Source organism: Myotis lucifugus, unplaced genomic scaffold (assembly GCF_000147115.1).
Source record: "Myotis lucifugus unplaced genomic scaffold, Myoluc2.0 scaffold_214, whole genome shotgun sequence".
Classification (NCBI taxonomy): Eukaryota; Metazoa; Chordata; class Mammalia; order Chiroptera; family Vespertilionidae; genus Myotis; species Myotis lucifugus.
In genome coordinates, this window is record NW_005871262.1 from 663,934 (window position 1) to 681,321 (window position 17,388).

General features: G+C 46.7%; 1 pseudogene; it reads left to right on the forward strand.

Annotated features, from left to right (window-relative positions):
• The window catches only part of LOC102436911, a 77,236-nt pseudogene extending 60,311 nt beyond the window's left edge, over nt 1-16,925 (forward strand).
• The last annotated feature ends 463 nt before the right edge of the window (nt 16,926-17,388 follow it).

Below are 17,388 nucleotides of genomic sequence, written 5' to 3' on the forward strand. Positions count from 1 at the left end.
TGTTTTCCTGTCTTCCATTTCCCAACATCGTGGGGCTGTTTTTTACAGCACGGAAGCTCTTCTTCAGAGGACAGCCCTGAAGAAGATGGTTAGTCAACTGGAGGTTGTGGCCACCAATTCCAAGCCAACAGGAGTCCCCAATTGGGGGTGTGGTGGTGGTGGTGGTGGGGACTTTATTCAGTGAAAACAGATCAATTGTGAAACAACCTGACTGTGGACCAACAGGTCGGGGAAGGCGGCTCCGGCAAGTAGGCTTGGGCATGACTGCTCTGGTGTCACAGCTCAGTTCTGGGGAGATAGCTCTGCTCCACTCTGCTCTGTGGAGACAACTTCAGTGTTATCGTTCTGGCTGGGGAAACCGTCTTCAAATGGGAACTGAAATTGGGCTCCTTTGAAGCAGAGAAGAGTGGGTCTATTTCTATGCAAATGAGGACTCTAAATCCTCACAGTTTTATTGGTCAGATTGGAGCTACTTTGATTGGTCAGTAAAGATACAAATGAGGATCTTGCATAAAGGCTTGGCAGTCTAGTCTGTGCCTTTTCCCTGAAATGTATGCGTGGGGGACCTCTGCGACAAGGGCTGCAAGATTCTGGTTATGGATTTGGGCCATGACAGGTGCTTTTGGCACTTATATTTTTCTTGAGGTCAACATGCTGTTGGAGCTGCATATGCCACAGGAACAGTCTGTGGATCACTTATTTAGTGCATCTTTGTTATGCTAGTTTAAACCACAATCCCAGACCTAGACAATGTTCTGAGCAATGGATTTACCATGGAAGGAGAGGGGATGCAGGATACCTCTTCTCTCTGTCCCCCGTGGTAGTTATAAATGATAAAATCAGGTATAAGGATGATCACAGCTACCCTTAAAAGGAAAAAGGTGGGGAGACCATCAACAGGGCAGCGTTGCCCTAACCCAGTGATGGCGAACCTATGACACGCGTGTTAGAGGTGACACACAAACTCATTTTTTTGGTTGATTTTTCTTTGTTAAATGGCATTTAAATATATAAAATAAATATCAAAAATACAAGTCTTTGTTTTACCATGGTTGCAAATATCAAAAAATTTCTATATGTGACACAGCACCAGAGTTAAGTTAGGGTTTTTCAAAATGCTGACACACCGAGCTCAAAAGGTTCGCCATCACTGCCCTAACCGGTTTGGCTCAGTGGATAGAGTGTTGGCCTGCAGACTGAAAGGTCCCGGGTTCGATCCTGGTCAAGGGCATGTACCTTGGTTGTGGGAACATACCCAGTAGGAGGTGTGCAGGAGGCAGCTGATTGATGTTTCTGACTCTCTATCCTTCTCCCTTCCTCTCTGTAAAAAATCAATAAAATATATATTTAAAAAAAAAACAGGGCAGCGTCAACCAGTGGGCAACAGGAGAAGGGTGTGGGAAGCAGTAGTGCCTGGTAGCTCAGCCTGTCTCCCTCCTGGCCTGCCTGTGAACGAGCTGCCACCCAATTACCTCCCCTAAGGTTTTGCTTGGGTGTACCAACCTCAAAGCCTCCAATGGTTACATCTGAAAAATAGTAACTGCTGAAAAATGGCAACACCTGGATTTCTTAGCTTCATCATCAAGATCCTCTGTGATCTCCATGGACTTCAGCATCTTCCTTCTCACAGTTCTCTTTCATGCAACCCTTTGTCCCAATGTTTACAGTTTCCACACCATATATTTCCCCACCACCACCAGCAGCCTTTTGTTCATTCAATGTCTTGTGCTCATGGAATTAACAAGAATGATGTGTCAATTAGCTATTGTTGCATAACACATTTTCCTAATCTCAGTGTCCAGGGTTCAGCTGACCCAGGCTGGGTTTTGCAGGCGGTTGTGCTCCAGGCTGCCTTGGCTGAAGCGCTGTTGCTCCTCAGTGCAGGCATGTGGGTTGGCAAGAGTGGCTCTGCCCCATATGTGCTCATTCTGGACTGAGGCTGAGGAAGAAGCAGCAAACCAGGGGGATCTTCTCTCCTGCCAGTGGCAGAAGCAAGAGAGCAAAAGTGGAAGCACACAAGGCTCCTTGATCCGAAGCTCCAAACTAGAAAAATATCTCTTCTTCCTTCAGGTCAAACCAGATTGTGTGCTCAAGCCCAAAGTCAAGTGGCATCTCACCCAGGCAAGGGTGTGGATACTGGACGGGTAAAGACTTAGGGCAAATAATGCAATCTACCAGAAGTAGTGAGATGATAATAATAGCAACAAAACAGTAGCGTTGGAGGCAGTAACAGATGCTTCTAAGTACTTACCCTGTACCAGCCCCTAGCATTACTGTTCTATAAACATTGTTAATCCTCACTGCTATTCCACAAGAGAGGAATTCCTGTTTCCCTAGTACTGAAAATGAGGAATGAGACTCCTAATCATTTCTCAACTTTCCTAAAGTCAAACAATTATTAAATGACAGAACCTGGCTCTGAGCAAAAGATTTGGAACCTGAGGTTTGATTCTGAAGCCCAATCTATGTCAAATTCTATCGATCCTTCAAAATTTTCTTCCAAATGTTGACTTCCCCATAAGCCATTTCTTAATCCAGCCATGTATTTTGCCTGTGCACTAGATTAAATGACATCATGGATGTAGATTTCCATTCTAAATTGTGCCCTGCTTTGCCACTGTTGGGTGTTTTAATGGAGCTCGGTCTAATAGATTTTACAACAGGCAAATGAGTAATAAACCCAAATCTACACACAAAAACACATATGGAGAGTCCAAGAGGGCTTTAATTGCTTTTCACACCTGATGTTGTTTGTCAAATGAAGCAGTCCTTTTTGAGGAATTGGAATATATCAACTATTTTCATTGCCTCGATGTTAGAGGGAAACTGCTTATCTAAGTTCACTGAGCAATTATCACAAGTACTAAACAGTGCTGACGTTTATTCAGCAAAGGGTGGCCCTCATGGACTCCTGGCCACCTGAAATGGAAAATATTTTCTCACCATCAAGAGTATTACGGCCTTGTGTTTCAATGAGATCTAAGTCACACCCTTGAGAGAGAACTAGCACGGCCAAAATTTATTGGGCCCACCTGTGATCCTGAAATACTTTATTTGGACAAGTTGCATGCTTTTTGACTTATGCTCTTGAAAAATTCTTTAAGAAATGTCAAGGTGACTGGTGTATTAAAACAACGAGCCAGAGCAAACAAGGATGACATTCTTTTAATTCTTTTCCTGCTAGGTCATTTTCTCCTTAACACCCAGCTCCGTGTGCCTCCATCTTCTATAACAACCCATCGGGCTACTCAAAGGTCCACACTTTAGGGAAATTGTAAAGTAGGTGAGATTTTTTTAATCAGTTGACTCAGATGCCCCTTCACCTTTTCGCTCGGAGGTGCCAGCTGATGCTCAAAGCTAAAGCTAGAAAATCGTGCTGGCAACTTACCCGAGCTATACCTCGTAAGAACAGGTTTTAACGAGAACATAATTCACTAGTGGTGGCATCACACACTGATCACTGGGGAAGAGGCTATGAGATGGAGACATCTGGCTCCCCCGATTATATCTCACCAACAACTGTCTGGTCTGCCTCTCTCCATGCCCATCAGATGGACAGATTTGTAGTTTGTTTGCTAATTTAAAAATGCCACTATTGGGTTTAGCTATGGAATCTGGTTTTTGTAAAAAAAAAATTTCAAAGAAAGTGCCTGTGCATCACATCAGAAAGGCTGATATCTGAATGTTTTGTATTAGGTTGAATCATATACATTTGCCACTATTTGTTTTTTGGCCTATGGTTTAATTTAAATAACCACTTGCTTCCATGACCCAAAGATTAAAAACAACAACAACAACAATAACACACACACAAAGGTACAGGTATAGTTGACTTTTGAGGAAGTGTGTTTTCTGGAACAATCCATAAATTCAATTTTTGTATATTGAATGTTATTTCCCTCTTCTGCATAACAAAATCAGACTTGCTTCTTCAGAAAATGATTTGCTTTATAGATGTTATAAAATCCCATTTAAGAAAAAAATGAACACAAAAGAAGTTGGATAGGAAATCAGAATATGAACTAGTTAATTTTTACAAGTGGCAACATAAACGTCTAAGGGAAAATAATCATTGTTTAATCAAGGAAACTTGTTGCAGGGAAAAACTATCTACCTACATATTTATAGCCTAAATGGAGGTCTGTGGTATATTCTTGGGGGTCTTTGAGTTCAAATGAGAATTTCAAATATTTTCACTTCCGTTTTCCTGATATCATGGAACCCCTAAGACAGCATTGCTCCACACCTACAGAGAGAGCTTTGCTTGCCGTTATGTCTCTGTCACTAAGTGTGGTCAAGAGCCAGGGAATGTGAATAGTCTTATAATGAATCTACGAAAGAGAAGTGACTGGAACTCAATTACACTGGCTCATTATTGAGCCAACAGCTTTCCGAGGCTAAGGTCTTGCACCAGATCCCAGTAAGCGATCTACAGAATATGAAGGAAAACTTTTGTCATTAGATAGTTTCTTTTGTGTTTTTTTTTAAGTTCTGTATTCTGTAATGTGCTATTAGAATTGATTGATCCATCAAAATAATGAAAGTGTAGTTTAAATGAGTTCATAACTAAAAGAAAAAATATTGAAAATAATAATAATGATGATGTAACAAAAGCCGGTCCATCACCCTTAACAGCAAAGGATATGAGAAAGCGCAAATAAAGCTTTCTACTATTGCATTAACATGGACAATTTAGTTTCACCCCTAAACCCCATCTAGCATGGTAAATTCGTGTTGATAATTTGAATTTATTAGTTTTAAAGTTCTGTTTGTAATAAATGTATACATTTGTTTGGCTGTCATTTGTTGTTCAGAAGTTATATCATTGGATGCTTATTCCTATTTTATTTTTGTGCAGGTCTAGGTGATAAAATACTTCCATGAACAATTTTTTGTTCCAAAGAATTGGTACTTTTTTCGGGTTTGGTGAGCACTGTTGTGGAATTACAACCCACAACTCACCTCTGGCTTCCACTGCTGGGTCCTAACACTGAGGCAATAGCTGGATTTGGGCAATCGGTGCAACGTGTCACATAAGAGGACAAGGTCATGGCTCCTCCTCCAGCAGTGATAGACAGGAGCCCACGCCCGGACAGGAGAAGCAGCAAAGCAGGAGCGTGGCGAGACCTCTGGTCCCTGAACTTGGCCAAAGCAGGCTTGCAGCCAACAGCTGCCTTTGCTGACTTGCACCACACATGCAGACCAGGTCTGTGAGAACTGAGGTCATGCATTCACGTGTTTCAGGCTTCCAGAGTAGGGCAAAGAGGTGCTGTCCCCCGTGTGGGCCAATTGAAATCTGTCTGGGATGGAGCCAGAGGTCAGAGACCAGCAACATTCTAATGTGGCTCCCAGCCTTGCTTCCTGGATGGCCCTCAAGCTCCTCTTTTTCTTAGGGACACTAACTGGTTCCTTTTGGGGAAAGATTTCTTTCTCTTGGAAAGACTTCCAATGCCAGCTGTTGCTGGCCACACAGGAGTCCCATGGTGGAGCCACAGTCCACGTTCAGTGGGCCATGCCTTTGGCCCACAGTGGGTCAGACCAAAACCTCCAAGTACAAGTTCTGGACACATGCATGCATTAGACCAGGGGTCAGCAAAAGGTAGCCTATGGGCCAAACCGAACCCACTGCCTGTTTTTGTAATAAATGTTTACTGGTCCACATCCATATCCATTTGTCTTCATTGTGTCTGTGGCTGCTTTCCTGCTACTATCACATGGTTTATTAGATGCTACAGAGACCTACATATGGCTTGCAAAGCCTAAACTATTTAATCTCCAACCTTTTACAGGAACGGTTTGCTGGCCCCTGCATTATAGGAATAAAACAAAACCCACTTCCAGGAGACCCTGGGAGGGTCCCCCGACAATAGCAGAACGCAGGTGCATTCCATTCCTGCTCTGACTCCCAGGTTACAGAGCAGTCAGAAGCTCATGGAGCCCCCCTTGTTAAATAACTTCAACCTCTGCAAAAGGAATAACAGCATGCGAGTGACCACTTTGCCCTAGAGGTTATGGGATGTCAACTACAGGACTGATGGCCAAGCTTGAATGCCTTCTGCACTGGATACTAGCTGTGTGCAGTGGGCAAGTCACTGACTTTCCACTCTGCACCTTGCTTCCTTCTATGTAAGATGAGGATAAGAAAAATGCACATCTCATGGAGGTTTTATGAAGATAAAATGTGCCCTGACCAGTGTGCTCAGTGATTAGTGTGATCAGTGGTTAGAGCATCAGCCCACACACCAAAGGGTGGTGGGGTGGGTGCAGAAGGCAACCAATCGATGTGTCTCTCTCACATGATATTTCTATCTCTTTCTTTCTCCTCTTTCCCTAAAAAATAATATCAATGGAAAAAATATCTTCAGATGAGGATTAACCCGCCCTGTCTCATACTAAGTGTTCAACAGACACAGGATGCCTAAGTTGAGGAGCCTCTGAAGAGACCGCTAATGCTTTTGTGTGTTTGCTGTGTGCTTGGCCAGGTTTCAAGCTTTACATGTTATATCCCACTTAATGCTCACAGCTGCCCGTGAGATAAGACCTTTGTTCACTCCCACTTTACAGATAGGCTAGGCCGTGGTCGGCAAACTGCAGCTCGCGAGCCACATGCGGCTCTTTGGCCCCTTGAGTGTGGCTCTTCCTAAGCCTTAGGAGTACCCTAATTAAGTTAATAACAATGTACCTACCTATATAGTTTAAGTTTAAAAAAATTTGGCTCTCAAAAGAAATTTCAATCGTTGTACTATTGATACTTGGCTCTGTTGACTAATGAGTTTGCTGACCACTGGCTAGGGCAACAGAAAGATGAAACAACCTGAAGGTTCTGGAACCTAAACCTGTCCAGTATGAGCTCACAGAAGTTCCCAGTCAACACTCTCCATGCCACTCCACACAGTGCCACTCATGAATGCATCTGGGAGAAATGTAGCATTTGGGGATCCTGGGACAGAGGAGGTCTGGAGGAATGAAACTGGAAAATGCCTCCAGCATAAATTCTCCAACTGGAGTAGCTGGGATTCACCGGAGCCTGCCTGGCTGCCTGCTTCCCCTGGGTTCAGCATTGCAATGGGTCCATCTAGTGTTCAAAAGCAAGAATTAGGTCTGAAAAGCAGCTAAGCCAGGACCCTCCTAGTCCACATTATATCCCATTTCACTGACCACCACCTCGTCTGGTCAAGGATAGGCAGGCCGGCCAGTTGCTGGCCATGGGGCTACCTGTCAGTGGACGTGTCCAGAATGTAACTATGGAAGGAGGATGTTTTTAGTGGCCAACTCCTCCTCCCTGAATAGTACTCATCCTTGCAGAGCCTCCCTATCTCAGTTCAAACAGAGGCAGTTTTGCCCACAAGGGAACATTTGACAATGTCTGTAGCTGGTTGTGGTTGTCACAATTGGGAGATTTTACTGACATCCAGTGGGTAGAGGCCAGAGGTACTGATGAACACCCTCCATTGCACAGAACGGCCCCCACGACCAAGAAAGACGAAGTCCCAGATGTCAATAGTGTAGCCCACAGCTGAGAAACCCCACTGTGCCTTCATCATAAATGGGACTGGCCCATGGTAGGCAGAAGATGGAGTGAGTCTTGCATGCTCAGAGGCTTTGCATGTGTTATTCCTTCTTCCTAGACTGCTCTTCCCATCCTCTCCTCTTTTACCTCAGCTCATGGGCACCTTTGCAGCGACGCTCATCTGCTCACCTCTGCCTCTCTGTCTCTGTTGTCTCCCCATGGAAAGATCTGAGACAAAGATTTCTTTGGGGAAGAAATTTATTTGGGAGGTGATCCCAAGACACACTTGCAAAGGAATGGGGCAACAGGGCAGGGAGACCAGATGTAGGTGGGAGCAATGAAGGGTTAGTGAGCAGTTATTATAGCAAGCGGCTGAGGTTTCATCACTGGGAAGAAGGCACGAGGACTCATGTCACTTGTGCATTGGAAGTGCCCCCTACAGCAGGAGGAAACCCCATAATTTGTCCTCCAGCTCACACCCCTCATGGGTGGAGGGCTGCTCCTGGGCACTCCCCCCACTCCCCACACTGCAGCCTGCCTGAGCACTGGCACAGGAGAGACAGGGGCAGACCTGACCTTGCCTGCTCTCCATGTTAAAGGCACCTGAGCTTGCACATTCTCACTTGGTCCCCCGAAGCTAATGGCTCACTTTTCTCAGCTGAAAGTCTAGAGACCAGCACCTAGGGGCCTGGCTCAAACCAACCCTGAGCATCTAGGAGCTGAGACACCACCACAGAGGGAATTCTAGCCCCTCGCTCTCTGTGGCCACGGGGTTAGTGCCCTGGAAATCTGGAGGTCCCAGATCAGACCACCTTGAATATTGTTACATCACATCCCCAGCTAGACCAGGCTCAATTGGCTCAGTACAGAAAGCAATATTTTTGCTGAATTTCACATTTTCTATGAAGTAGTTAACCTTTTTGAAATCACAAAGGAGATCACAGTAGGAAAATGAAGCCATATGCTGTCCAAGCTGGCTGCCGCGTATACAGGCTACCGGAGAGATGGAAGCAGACATCTGGATGAAGGAATGGGAGAAAGAATATAAAAGCACTTAGTACTCCCGGATTCCAAATATGTGGTAATCAGCTAGTCATGAAATGATCGGCGCATCATTTCCTCATGGATGGATTCTGTTGAGCATGAAGTTAGTTCTGACTTCATGAGCCAGATTCTCAGGAGGCCTGAGCCAACCCTTACCCTGTTCACGAGGGACTCCTTCAAACTTCCAGCAACACAGACTCACTGTGAACAACATCCATATATGAGTGGCAGAGACAATGTTGTAGAGAGGGAGGCTGATAGCTCTTCATCTTCAATGACATAGACATGCTTCTGACACATCAGGTAAACAGTAAACAATGGGGCACGCTGGCTGAGGACACAGAAAATTATATTGATTTCAGGTGGGAGAACGCATGTCCTTGATGTCATTTGCTCAGATTTTTCTCATTTTGTGACAAGTTGACAATCCAATAACAATTTATTAGGCACCTAATGTTGCCCTGGCACCAAGGGCTGATGCAAGGGCCACATTAGATGCTTAATAAATGGAATCAAATAAGACTAACACATATTTAGCTCATATGCTCCACCTCCCTCCCCTCAATGCCTCTGCACTGCAGGGAACTATGTTTCCCAGGCTCCTTTGCCTTCCTGGTGAGCTCAGCCAATGGGAGGCACTGGCACTGGCTGGCTGGTGGGAGAAGGAGAGACCTGTCTCTACCCTCTTCCTGTTTCGCATGGCCTCCCCAGCAGCGGCCACCACACCTATAACTTCAGTTCGTGCAACAGGCAGTCCTTGTCCCTGTGCCCCTGCTGTGCTTAGCTTGTCCTGGTCAGAGAAGGAGGACTCTGATTACACCACGTTCTCCCTTTACCCGCGGATTTAGGGGCTGTAATGGCTTCCTGCTGTTGTCAATACCTGGATTTTGTCACTGCTTCTTGTTTGACACCTGTGTTCCCATCACTTGTGTAACAAATTCCCCATATTAAATTCTCTTCACTTGAAATGCCCAGTGTGGTTTCCCTTTTCTTGGAGACCCTGCATACTCTTCCAAATGTATTTCCTATCCCCTCCCCTCTCTCAATAGGTTTCTGACTCTCTGGCATCCTTTATGTTCTAAGAAGCCTGTTTCTCTCTTACCCCAGGGCCTTTGCACTTGCTTTCCCTCTGCATTAAGTGTTTCCACCATGGCTTTTCCTTTGGGTGGGACCTTCTTATTCCCCACAATTCAGCTAAAATGTTACCTTCTCAGAGGCCTTGACTGATAATCTTATTAAAGGTGCCCATTCATCCCACCCTCACTGCAAGTTACTCAGCTTCCTATCACATCACTCTCTTTATTTCTTGCAAGTCATGTATCCCAATCTGTAATGACTTCATTTACTTGTTTGTACAGTTACTTATTATGCCCCCTCTACTACAAACTAAGTGTCATATTCTCAACACTTGGCTCTGTGCCTGGTGTAGAGTGCACATAGAATAAAAATTATTGAATGAATAACAGAACATTTTCAAACAGTTTGAACCCATGACAAAGTCAAAATGAAAGAAGTGTCAGAAGTGGCCTATTTCTTTATCACTTTAGGAGGTAGATCTGGGCAAGAGGCCGTGTTAGAGTTTGTGGATCCTTCTACTTGGAAAGGAAAGCATCCTTGGTGCCGCTCTTTCTCCTGAGCGGGCCAGGCCTGTGCGTACATGAAGGGAGGCATCACCCTGAGCTGAGTACATGGTTGCCTCTGGCCCAAGGTCCTGAGCAGCCGCTGGATGGCAGTGTGTACCCTCCTCTGTCAGTTCTCCAGGGATTACAAGCATCTAACTGCAAAACAAGGAAGTGATTCTTGTCACTTGTTTGCTTGATCAAACCTATAACAGAACAAAATCCTTAGTGTCTGACCTGTACTCCTCAGCCTGTCCAAGTTCACCTTCAACCAAGAGAGACAGGCTCAGTAAATGCACTTCTCAGATCCCCTGCGCGCCCCCCCCCCAGCTTGCATCCTTGCAGGCAAGGGGTTGTGCAGGGGGGTGGGGGAAGGAGTGGATGACAGTGTCCCAGCTTCCAGCTCTCCAGTGGGATAATTCCCCGGTGTGGCTCACATGGCTTCTCAAACAGCCTTGGGAGGACTGAACCCTGGAAGCCCATAGTGGCGACCTGCTCTTTAACACCTGGTTATCTTCTTCCTTCCCTGCCTGGTCTCACTTCCCCGCTCCCTTATTTGTGCTTCCTGAGATGACCTCCCGAATAAACTCGCTCACCAGGAGAAAGAAGCAGGTCAATGCCTGGTCCTCTGGAGGAGTGGTTCTTCCAGCGCGTGCGGGCCTGCAGCAGCAGGAGCGGGGAGAGATGTGATGCTCCGGCCCCGCCACAGGGCTGGGAGTGAGGGGCTGGGGCTGGCTCAGCGTGGGTGCCCTAGCCAGCCCTCCAGGGGCTTCAGATGCTCACTGCAGTCTGAGAATGTTCCTGTGAAGCCAGCCCGTCATGATGGGAGGCGCCCCTCACCAGCAGCTTTTTCTACTTCTAACCACTAGGGGGAGGGATTGGGTCTTGCTGATGTAGCAGAATTCCAGGATTTCACCAGTAAAGACAGAAGCCCTTGTGCTTACTAATTTCTTCATATCAGTGATCCCTGAGGTCCCAAACCAGGCGTTGGGAAGAGCAGGGGCTTTGGAACCCACGCCCGGACGGTGTGATAGCAACCCCATCAGTGTCCTGCATGTCACTTGGTCACTTCACCATCCCATGCACACTCTTCCCAGTGCTTCCACTCCCAAGGCCAGCACCGCGTCTCTTTTGCTAACCCCACTAGCATGGGTTGCTGGACAGACCTCATCCAGGGATGGGTGGGTGCAAGGTTTCCTGAGGCCACGGCCAGGATCAATGAGTCACTAGAATAACTCAGGGGACACAGAGAGCCATTATATGCAGAGTTATATTTATCATAGGGCAGCGGGATGGACTGACACCAGCTTTGGGAAAAGGCATGCAAGGTGGGTCAGGGGGAGAGCTTCCGGTGTCCTGTCCCCGGGGTGCTGTGTGGACAGCGCTGAGCTCTCCCCATGACGATGGTGGTGACATGGGTGGGGCATTTGTGAAGGAGGCTCACCTGAGCCGCGGGGTCCCAGTGTTGAGTAGGGGTCAGTCATATAGACATGGCTGGCTATCCACACGGCTGACGTTAGTCTCCAGCCCCCCAGAGGCCAAGCTGATATGGGGTGGCTCAGGCACCCCCCATAAATCACATTCTCCCCTGGCCTCCCCCTTTGTCCCAGCCCCTTTATCAATGGACTGTAGTGTGTCTCACCCTGGGAGGCAGGGGGAAGCTCAGGAAGAACACAGGTCAGGGGGGACAGTGCCTGTCCTAGATGGCCCCTAGCTAGCTGTGGGCATGGGGGCATTTTCTCTTTGGGGCTACAGTTAAACCACCTCGTTTCCAGGCTGTTAGAGACTCTGGGCTTCCACAACAAGGTGCCATTGGAGAGCTAGTGAAATGTCCATGAATGCTCCATGGCTGGGGCTGGGGTTTGTCTCTGCTTGGAATATTCTCTTGTTCCCAGAGCAGGGAGTGAAGCCCTAGGATAGTAGGACCACAATCCATCTTTGGGGACACGGTGAACCTCGGTGTTTGACACAAGCAGCTACATACCTGGCTGATTCGCACACACAGGCACAGACGTTACAGCTCAGGGTCTGCACGAGCCACCCAGTAGCTGTGGGGATGGGATGGCACAGCCAGCTCTGAAGAAATCTCACCTAGCCCTGACCGGTTTGGCTCAGTGGATAGAGCATCGGCCTGAGGACTCAAGGGTCCCAGGTTCAATTCTGGTCAAGGGCATGTACCTTGGTTGCGGGCACATCCCCAGTGTGTGTGTGTGTGTGGGGGGGGGTGTGCAGGAGGCAGCTGATCGATGTTTCTCTCTCATCGATGTTTCTAACTCTCTATCCCTCTCCTTCCTCTCTGTAAAAAAATCAATAAAACATATTTAAAAAAAGAAAAAGAAAAAAAGAAAGCTCACATAGCCCTGAGGGCTCCTTATGCTGCTGTCAGAGAGGATAAGAAGCTCCCAAACTTTAGAACTTTAGCATCCCCGATGACCAGCCCAGTCACCCTACCTGAAGAGCTGGAAGGCTGCGGAGAAGAGCTATGCACAGACCAGTGCTAACACATTTTCTTACTTTTCACCTGTTTCCTATCAGATAGATCTGTGACACTAACATGTCAGTGAAAACTTCATAGAGCATGGTTAGCCAACCCTGCTGGGGGGCTCCCCGGACTGGACACTGTTGGCAGTCAGTCCTGCCCCAGGTCAAAGCTAAGCCTGCTGTTTGCTTAATGTAAAGAATTGTCATTCAGATTATCTATGCCAGTAAAGTGACATGTATAAACGCAGGTGGAAGAGAAATCAGTTTAATGCAGGATGTTCTTACAGCTCCGCTCTGAACTAGCTGCAATGAGGCAGCACGGGCAGCAGAGGGCAGCAGAGGATAGTATTTCGTGGTTTATTGCAGACTGGCCAAGGCTTCCCCCCACCACACTCCCACCCCTTTCAGAGAAGCCTGCAGAGCTCAAGGCAGGGGGTGAGCCTGCTCCTCCAACATGAGCCTTGAGTTGTAGAATCTCTGGGGACTCCAGTTCAGGCTGGTGGAGAAGCTTGCTGTGTGCACAGCCTCTGACTCCCGCTCAGGGGCTCAGTGGAGATAAGTGACAAGTGTTCCGCTTTCTCCATTCATGTGTCCAGGGAGTGGGGCAGCCCAACAAGGGTAGAAAGGCTTCCCGGTCCCTCCCACACCTGGGGAGCAAGCCTCAGGTCCTCAGGTAGCCACTTGTTTTTGAAGATGAAGAATCACATCTTCCAGTTCCCCAAACCCTAGATGCTCACCTGGAGCTCCGAGTCCTGCTACATGCATACATGCATCTCGGGCATGGCTACCTCTCTGGGTGGCTGGGCTGGGTTATACTAACCTTGTCTCTTCCTGGCCCTCATCAGTGTTGAGATGAGCCTGTGGAAGTAGAGAAAAGGGAAGCCAGGAAAGAGGAGGGGTGCTCAGCAGCCTAGCAAGAGAGCGAGTAAGGATTTGACAACCATTTTATTTTTCCCCCTTTAGTTTCACTGAGTTATAATTGACAAGTAAAACTGCATATATTTAAAGTGTACAGCATGAGGATTTGATAGACATATACACTGTGAAATGATTAATTCATGCATCCATTTTCTCACATCTCACAGTTACCATTTTTTTTTAGTGGAAATACAGCATTTCTCTTAGCAAAATTGAAGACAATAGTGTTGTTAACTATAATCCCTGTACTGTATGTGAGATCCCTAGAACTTTTAACTGAAAGTTTGTACCTTTTGACCAATATCACTCCATTTCCCCCACCTGTCAGCTCCTAGGGCAGTGATTGGCAAACTCATTAGTCAACAGAGTCAAATATCAACAGTACAACGATTAAAATTTCTTTTGAGAGCCAAATTTTTTAAACTTAAACTATATAGGTAGGTACATTGTTATTAACTTAATTAAGGTACTCCTAAGGCTTAGGAAGAGCCACACTCAAGGGGCCAAAGAGCCGCATGTGACTCGCGAGCCGCAGTTTGCCAACCATGGTCCTAGGGGACCACCTTTCTACTCTGTTTATATGGGGCTGTCTTCCCCAAGCCCCTCATTAGATTCCACGGGAGTGAGGTCCTACAGTGCTTGTCTTTCTCTGCCCGGCTTATTTCACTTGGTGTGATTTCTCCAGGTTCGTCCACACAACCGCAAACGGCAGTTTCCTTCTTGTGTGCCTGAATAATATCCCACCATGTCAATGTCCCACCTTTTCCTTATCCAGTCATCTGGACATGGAGACTGTTTCCTTATCGTGGGTGTTGTGAATAGAGCCTTTATTGTCTTTTGTTTCTAAAGATGCCTCTGCCTTTAGCTCTGGGTATTAACATTCCTCAATGGTCCCCAGAGTGACGGGAGGGCCAGCAGCGCCCTGGTTCCTTACAGCACCTCCAACTAACCCAGCATTTTCTTCTCCGTTCCAGACTTCCTGTTTTCATCCAGGCTGTTGCCCCTTCCTGCAGTCTGTCAGTCTTCCTCTCTACCTGGAAGGAGGGTCTGCCTCCAGGACCCTCTTTTACTGGCTGAGCCTCCACCTGAGGCTTTCCTATCCCTCCCGGCCCTCCCAGGCACCAAGGCCACCCTGTGCCCAGGCTGCGAGAAGGTATGTCTGAAGCTCGTTGGCTCAGAGTAAAGTCATTTTGAGGCTGGTCTTGGTGCCCAGGAAGTGGTGGGCATATCTGGTTCTCTGGGTTGAATGCTCTGTCCTGCACCCCAGGTCCCTCCTAACCCAGCTCTTGCACAGGGTACCAGCCATCACTGGCTCCTTCCGCCCAGGCTATGTCTCTGCATGCCTGGACCAGGAGCTGTTCTGCTTCTCCAGTTGTCATTTACAGAACTGAAGTGGCTGCCAGCCACTTCCTGGGGAGTTCTAAGCATTCCTTGGTTCAATGCCTGCTCAACACAGGTCAGACTTGGGGGTGGGCCACTGATCCAAGGAGAAGGGTGCCAGTGGAGCGGAGGGGGTATTCTAACCCAGTCACCCTGCAGTTTCAACCCAGAAGAGTGAGGCTGCACAATGAGTTCCTGTCCCTGACAGCAACAGTGGTCTCTCCTTTTTGTGCAAAATAATTCTGAATTCTGTCTCTGGGAAGCCCTGTCTTCTGTCACTGAAACAAATTAATTCTTGAGTTTAGTAGTTCAGTTTAACTTTCCATCTTTGATCCCCTCATGCCACATCTTTCCCCAAGGCTTTTGCACATAAGCTCTCCTGAGATGTCACTCTGCGGGTTCTATGTCATCATTGCAGCTCCAGGATTGTCTCAGATCCTCCAGTAAATCCTGAACTATCTGATGCTCACTCCCTCCTGAACAGCAGGGGCCATCAATGCTGGGTCCAGAGGGCACCTGAAATACAGAGCCATTGAAATGCTTACAGATATGAAGCTCTTCTCCCATCTCTCCTTACTTAGCTCAAAGCTCTTGGTCAATCACTATAAGCATTGTCTTACTCTTCTTCTAACTTGACAAACCACAGCCCTGGTTAAATCTAGCTCTCTGCCTATTCCATGCCGGTCTCTTTCGAAGATAAACATGACTGTAGAAAAACACCTGCCATGATGACAGGTCTGTCTTTAAATTCAGGGCCATGAACCCCCGTGGCCTGGCAATCATATTGTATGTCTCTATTTCAATCTCTTCTAAATGGCCATATCACAGCCTCTCTGTCATCAAACCTCCAATATTCTACCCTACCTTCTCTCTTAGTTTCTAAGTTTATTAGAAAAAATTAAGCAACCAGAGAAGTTCCTGCTACCTTTATTGATTCACCTCCCCCTGTACTCTCACCTCTACCTTCTTGCCTCTTCCAGAGGTGGACACCACTCCTGTCTAATGCCCATCTGTTCACCTGTGCCACGTTCTCAGGTTGTCATTTAGGACTTTGCTGTAGTGATTCAACCTTCTCTCTCCTATATCATCATGTTTCCCATTGGATCTTTCCCATCACTCAACAAGCATATTACTGTTTCTCTCATTTTAAACTGACTGTGACCCTGTTTCCTCCCCAGCTTCTGCGTCATTTTCTTGCTTCCCATTTGAAGCAAAACTCACTCACTGTCACTAATTCATCTCTTCCCACTTACTCCTGATCTCACGCTAATAAGGATGTAGTCACCAACACCCACTTAAAACTTATCAAGGTCACTGTGACCTCCATGTTGCTAAAGCCAAAGCTCGAATCTCAGTTCTCATCCTACTTGCCCCGTCAGCAACATTTGTTTTAACTGAGTAATACCTTCTCCTTGAAACACTTTCTCACATGGCCTCTAGGAGACCATGTGTACCTGCTTTTCCTTCTCAGCCACCTCCACTGGTTCTCCTTTTGTTCATGACCTTGTCATTTGGAATGCCTCAGATTCAGTCCTTCGTCCTTATTTTTATTGATACCCTCTCATTTGATGATCCCACCCTGTCTTGTGGTTTTAAATCCAATCCATAGGCTGTGACATCCCCATTGCCTCATTTATATCTTTTAAGCCAAACCTTCTTCCCCCCAAACTCCAGGCTCATATATCCAATTGCCTACCCAATATTTCCACTTAGACTTCTAAAGGACATCGCCAGCTCATTGTGGCTGAAGCAGAACTCTTGTTTTTTCCCCCATCTGAATCCACTCCATCTGCCACATTCCCCATCCTGGTTAATAGCTCAGGCCAGACCTTATCCTCAGTTCTGCTTTTTCTCTCACATCCCACAGTTAATGTGTCATAAACCCTAGTGGCTCTATTTCAGGATACATCCAGAAGCTGGCCAGTCCTTACTATCTGTTCTGCAACTATGCTGGTCCAAACACCATCATCTAGTGCCTTCCTCATTGGTTTCCTGGCCTCTGTCTCTACTTTCTCATAATCTATTCTCGACATTATAGCCAGAGTAAATAATTATTTTCTAAAACTTAAGTCACCAGCATCGCTTCTTTGCTAACAACCTTTAATTCCTCCATATAATTTAGAATAAAAGATAAGTCCTTGCCATAGTTGCAGGACTACTATTCTGGGTTCTGTTACACCTTGAGTGCAGCTCCTACGACTCTCTCTTGCCCATTGTGTGGTGGCTGCACTGTACTCTGTGTTCTCTGAAACATGCAGTCATCTCCCTGCTTAAGGCCTTTGCATGAGCTGGACCCTCTTTCCAGAACACTCCTTCCCCATTTATTAGCCTGGCTCATGCCTTCCTTTCATCAAATCTTTGTTCAAATGTCACCTTCTCGTTGAGGTGACTTCACCACTTCGTTTAATTCTGCAACTATGCTGCCCCTTCTACCCT